The sequence below is a fragment of the Haliotis rubra genome, unplaced genomic scaffold (genome assembly GCF_003918875.1).
Source record: "Haliotis rubra isolate DU_JTF1 unplaced genomic scaffold, ASM391887v1 Scf6, whole genome shotgun sequence".
NCBI classification, from domain to species: domain Eukaryota; kingdom Metazoa; phylum Mollusca; class Gastropoda; order Lepetellida; family Haliotidae; genus Haliotis; species Haliotis rubra.
In genome coordinates, this window is record NW_025767301.1 from 1,365,485 (window position 1) to 1,372,641 (window position 7,157).

The window sequence follows — 7,157 nt, forward strand, 5'->3', positions numbered from 1 at the left end:
TGTTTTCATACTTTCGTATGTTCAAATTATATAACCATAACATCTCATACGGCAAGTCATTTTAGCTGATACCCTCTGATATTTATTAAATTACTGATATGTTCAAATCATGTCATGAATAGCTTCAGCCGGCTATCAAAATCTGTACTAGTATGAATTGATGTTTATACTGTGGAAACTGTACGGAGAACATCCTGTATTCTGAACCACTAAAAAACCCACCTCTTTCAAGCATTTCATGTCATATAATTGGGTGTAATATCTTCTGATATTTATTAAGTTAATTATATGTGTAAAGCCTGCCATCTGTATCGGTACTAGTATTCATTAATGTTTATACTCTGAAACATGTACGGAGAACATCCCATACGCATCATATAACACGAGTGGAAGCATAAATAATTTTATATATATATCTATTACATATTATATATACATCTGTGATAAACGTAATGAAGAAACGGTGGAGTAATCAATAACACTGAAGGCCCCTGAACGGTAATTAAGGGCAACAATGGAGTATGTTAATTGAATCACAACACCTAGCTGATTGCAATTAGACAAGAGGCAATTAAGCAAGCTGAATACAGGTGTAATTAACAGGTGTATTAAATTCATTAGCCCGCACAGAGCCAGATTGAACACTGGGCTTCACTTAAAGCAACGTGTTAGATTCAAATACATGTACAAAGCTTTGAGCCTCAATAAAGAGGTATTTAGGTAGATATAATACCAATCTATGGATTTAAACACATTTCAAGATACATCTGTGAGGTTTAAGGTGCGTTTGAGAGCGCGGGCCAAGCCGGACCGAAAGCTTGTGATACTGTGTCTTTGTTGAGAATGTATAGAAAATAGGACTTCACTTTAAGCAACGTGTTTGTTTCCAAATACAACGCTTTGAGACTCTATAAAGACGTTTTAGGTAGATATAATACAAATCTATGGATATAAACACATTTCAAGATACATGTGTGAGGTTTAAGTTGTTTTGACAGCACGGGCCAAGTCGGGCTGAACAGAGACTAAACACTTTTGATTGAGGCTATATTGTGAATGGAGAGAGAAAAGGGCTTCACTTTAACGGACCAGTTATCTTTACATGTGGCATTTTGTAACATCACATATCAATATTTAGGTAGATATAATACTAATCTATGGAATTAAACACAAATCAGGACATATGTGTTGGGTTTAAGTTGTTTTGAGAGCCCGGGCCAAACATTTGTCCAAATGTTGACTTTGCTGTCTAGCCGACGTCTTTTAGCTGGTGCTTCAGCTTCACATACATGGGCGCCAGACGTCAAGAGACACCTTTCAACTTTGGAAATGACACGTTCTTTCCTTCGGAGCTCAGCCTCTTCTTCTTCTCTCAAGCTGAGCGATATTCGCGTCTTGATGTTTCTAGTGAAAGGTTGGTGCGAATGTGTCAGTCGTCGCATCTTCTTAAACTGCACAGAAGGAAGCGGACTGCCAAGTTGAGCCAAACTGGACTGGAGACTTCGAAGAGAGTATTGGATTTCAGTATCTGTATCACATTCAATGTCATCGTCGCTGAAGGAGTATTCAACAAGTTTGGTGCACTGGGAGAAGTTGAAGGTAGGCTTGGTCTGGACGTCCAAGTTAAAGGGAGTGACACTGGTATACACAACTTCAGAAGCCCTCTTCATCGTGAAAAATGTCACCTGATGAGTCGATGTGGAAATCTGTACACACGCTTGATGGTTTATCAAATAGAGCAGGATTGGTTTGTAATCCAATACCTATGTGCATTTAGTATCCAGACTATGGGGAGTAAACTGCAGCTGTCTACAGGTCCTTCGCATTCGATCTATGGCCTCACTACGGTCATGGTCGCTTATATACAGTAGCCCGCTTGTTGTGTATACAGGGTAATTAACAAAGACAACTGATTGACAGCATCCTAACATGTCTGTGTTCACAGCCATCCCAGACATTCGTCTCCGCTGAGCAAACATCCAATAGTTTCCCGTGATTGAATTCTTTTGCTTGGAGATTAGGCACCGTTAATGATGTGGTCAAGGGTTAATTAGGCGAGCACTACTTTTGCTTATTCCCGACTAAGTAAAATATTTACCTGTACTGTTTTGGTCAGTGCTGTTATCATGAATGGCGATTGAAAGATTAATTTCCAAACACATCTGAGGTGATTGCTTGTGGATTTGCCATGACTGATTGACACCACCCTAACGTGTTAGTGTTTACAGTCATTCCAGACATCCGTCTCCATTGTACAAACAATTCATCTCTTGACCCCATGCACACATGACGGATTTTCAAAGTCGCAATGGCCAAGCTGAATTGAAATACAAGGAGTCTTTTGCTCTCGTATCTTAAGTTGATATGAACCAGTATGACCTAATGATACTATCTTGTATTATACTGCGCAATCTACGTCTTGACAAACAGTATATTAAGTTTCGTACATTTAGCCTATGGCTTTCTTTGTGTACATCGGCTATTGCCCTTATGAATTTGATGTCAGGAAAACCATGTCCGTTTCTAATGTCAAACGTTACTCTTTACTTTCTCGTGAATCTACTTTTGGTGAGGCTCATCCAACGAGCCAAGATAAAATTGAAGATGATGAAGAGGACACACGTGTAATGGACTTACACATCTATTCATTGACGGCAGTGTTTGTAAACTTTCCGTCCTTACCCTTTCAGATTCTCATAAATGGGCAATGTCACGTGTTATAGGTAAAATTGTCTATCAGCTAATCTTAGATTCATTAATGCTCTATGGGGTCTACATGGATGAAATATATGCTGCATCTCCAAGAGTTCCTATCCGGTCGTGAGCTGATATGCCCGCCTGTCTATGCGCAACCATTGACTTATATGTATTTGGAAAATAGGTGTTTTACTTCTTATAGAGCTGAAGATCGTATGCTTGTACTTGAATGACAGTTTCCGTTTAAGACCTGTCTTCACTGGATGGGTAAGGGTTATACTTCCGATTGATCTCATGACTGCATGCTTGTAATTGACTGACAGTTTCTTCAGACGATCTGCATTACCTTGTTACTGTAACGATATCCCTAAGTTTTAAACGTAATTCTCACATCTCATCTCAAACGTCATAGCCGAGGAGAATCCGGGACTTTGGAAGGTGTACAATGGTTTCACTTCCCCCTAGGCTTATTCAAAAGATGAATGTGACTAATCCTTTGTCAGGAATGGAAGGTAGCTGCTGACACCTGTAAACTAGTTACTAAGTCTTTGTACAAGTCCTGGTATAATCAACATTACACTTGATAAATCACAGCAAATCGCCTGACTATTTACAGTCCAGACTTTCTGTACATGGAGAATCACATATATACGCGTCAGATTCCTTGAGCATAACCTAGTGAAACATAACTTGCTTTAACTGACGTCTGCAATGTTATTACTATACACACAAAAAAAACCCAGAAGGAAGCGAACTGTATTTTTAAGGTTTATTGAATAATGATCGTGCAACAGAAACAATTAGAAAAGGAAACAACAACACGGTCAATATACTAACAGAAAGCAAAAGCACTTTGACATTTAGCCACTTCAATGTTTGGAATGTCTCTTGTTTACTGGAGCACTGGCAGGATGAAAACATTTGTTGTAGAAGACAGACTTGTGTCTGTTTTACTTTCGGAGAAATGCAAGAATCTTCTGTGAAAAGGAGACTCTTTCTTTTGAAGAATCTCTGGTGGTTGTCTGATGGAGTTTGTTCCGTCTTCGTAGAGCAAAACGTCTGGAGGTGACATTTGTCCAAATGTTGACTTTGCTGTCTAGCCGACGTCTTTTAGCTGGTGCTTCAGCTTCACATACATGGGCGCCAGACGTCAAGAGACACCTTTCAACTTTGGAAATGACACGTTCTTTCCTTCGGAGCTCAGCCTCTTCTTCTTCTCTCAAGCTGAGCGATATTCGCGTCTTGATGTTTCTAGTGAAAGGTTGGTGCGAATGTGTCAGTCGTCGCATCTTCTTAAACTGCACAGAAGGAAGCGGACTGCCAAGTTGAGCCAAACTGGACTGGAGACTTCGAAGAGAGTATTGGATTTCAGTATCTGTATCACATTCAATGTCATCGTCGCTGAAGGAGTATTCAACAAGTTTGGTGCACTGGGAGAAGTTGAAGGTAGGCTTGGTCTGGACGTCCAAGTTAAAGGGAGTGACACTGGTATACACAACTTCAGAAGCCCTCTTCATCGTGAAAAATGTCACCTGATGAGTCGATGTGGAAATCTGTACACACGCTTGATGGTTTATCAAATAGAGCAGGATTGGTTTGTAATCCAATACCTATGTGCATTTAGTATCCAGACTATGGGGAGTAAACTGCAGCTGTCTACAGGTCCTTCGCATTCGATCTATGGCCTCACTACGGTCATGGTCGCTTATATACAGTAGCCCGCTTGTTGTGTATACAGGGTAATTAACAAAGACAACTGATTGACAGCATCCTAACATGTCTGTGTTCACAGCCATCCCAGACATTCGTCTCCGCTGAGCAAACATCCAATAGTTTCCCGTGATTGAATTCTTTTGCTTGGAGATTAGGCACCGTTAATGATGTGGTCAAGGGTTAATTAGGCGAGCACTACTTTTGCTTATTCCCGACTAAGTAAAATATTTACCTGTACTGTTTTGGTCAGTGCTGTTATCATGAATGGCGATTGAAAGATTAATTTCCAAACACATCTGAGGTGATTGCTTGTGGATTTGCCATGACTGATTGACACCACCCTAACGTGTTAGTGTTTACAGTCATTCCAGACATCCGTCTCCATTGTACAAACAATTCATCTCTTGACCCCATGCACACATGACGGATTTTCAAAGTCGCAATGGCCAAGCTGAATTGAAATACAAGGAGTCTTTTGCTCTCGTATCTTAAGTTGATATGAACCAGTATGACCTAATGATACTATCTTGTATTATACTGCGCAATCTACGTCTTGACAAACAGTATATTAAGTTTCGTACATTTAGCCTATGGCTTTCTTTGTGTACATCGGCTATTGCCCTTATGAATTTGATGTCAGGAAAAACCATGTCCGTTTCTAATGTCAAACGTTACTCTTTACTTTCTCGTGAATCTACTTTTGGTGAGGCTCATCCAACGAGCCAAGATAAAATTGAAGATGATGAAGAGGACACACGTGTAATGGACTTACACATCTATTCATTGACGGCAGTGTTTGTAAACTTTCCGTCCTTACCCTTTCAGATTCTCATAAATGGGCAATGTCACGTGTTATAGGTAAAATTGTCTATCAGCTAATCTTAGATTCATTAATGCTCTATGGGGTCTACATGGATGAAATATATGCTGCATCTCCAAGAGTTCCTATCCGGTCGTGAGCTGATATGCCCGCCTGTCTATGCGCAACCATTGACTTATATGTATTTGGAAAATAGGTGTTTTACTTCTTATAGAGCTGAAGATCGTATGCTTGTACTTGAATGACAGTTTCCGTTTAAGACCTGTCTTCACTGGATGGGTAAGGGTTATACTTCCGATTGATCTCATGACTGCATGCTTGTAATTGACTGACAGTTTCTTCAGACGATCTGCATTACCTTGTTACTGTAACGATATCCCTAAGTTTTAAACGTAATTCTCACATCTCATCTCAAACGTCATAGCCGAGGAGAATCCGGGACTTTGGAAGGTGTACAATGGTTTCACTTCCCCTAGGCTTATTCAAAAGATGAATGTGACTAATCCTTTGTCAGGAATGGAAGGTAGCTGCTGACACCTGTAAACTAGTTACTAAGTCTTTGTACAAGTCCTGGTATAATCAACATTACACTTGATAAATCACAGCAAATCGCCTGACTATTTACAGTCCAGACTTTCTGTACATGGAGAATCACATATATACGCGTCAGATTCCTTGAGCATAACCTAGTGAAACATAACTTGCTTTAACTGACGTCTGCAATGTTATTACTATACACACAAAAAACCCAGAAGGAAGCGAACTGTATTTTTAAGGTTTATTGAATAATGAGCGTGCAACAGAAACAATTAGAAAAGGAAACAACAACACGGTCAATATACTAACAGAAAGCAAAAGCACTTTGACATTTAGCCACTTCAATGTTTGGAATGTCTCTTGTTTACTGGAGCACTGGCAGGATGAAAACATTTGTTGTAGAAGACAGACTTGTGTCTGTTTTACTTTCGGAGAAATGCAAGAATCTTCTGTGAAAAGGAGACTCTTTCTTTTGAAGAATCTCTGGTGGTTGTCTGATGGAGTTTGTTCCGTCTTCGTAGAGCAAAACGTCTGGAGGTGACATTTGTCCAAATGTTGACTTTGCTGTCTAGCCGACGTCTTTTAGCTGGTGCTTCAGCTTCACATACATGGGCGCCAGACGTCAAGAGACACCTTTCAACTTTGGAAATGACACGTTCTTTCCTTCGGAGCTCAGCCTCTTCTTCTTCTCTCAAGCTGAGCGATATTCGCGTCTTGATGTTTCTAGTGAAAGGTTGGTGCGAATGTGTCAGTCGTCGCATCTTCTTAAACTGCACAGAAGGAAGCGGACTGCCAAGTTGAGCCAAACTGGACTGGAGACTTCGAAGAGAGTATTGGATTTCAGTATCTGTATCACATTCAATGTCATCGTCGCTGAAGGAGTATTCAACAAGTTTGGTGCACTGGGAGAAGTTGAAGGTAGGCTTGGTCTGGACGTCCAAGTTAAAGGGAGTGACACTGGTATACACAACTTCAGAAGCCCTCTTCATCGTGAAAAATGTCACCTGATGAGTCGATGTGGAAATCTGTACACACGCTTGATGGTTTATCAAATAGAGCAGGATTGGTTTGTAATCCAATACCTATGTGCATTTAGTATCCAGACTATGGGGAGTAAACTGCAGCTGTCTACAGGTCCTTCGCATTCGATCTATGGCCTCACTACGGTCATGGTCGCTTATATACAGTAGCCCGCTTGTTGTGTATACAGGGTAATTAACAAAGACAACTGATTGACAGCATCCTAACATGTCTGTGTTCACAGCCATCCCAGACATTCGTCTCCGCTGAGCAAACATCCAATAGTTTCCCGTGATTGAATTCTTTTGCTTGGAGATTAGGCACCGTTAATGATGTGGTCAAGGGTTAATTAGGCGAGCACTACTTTTGC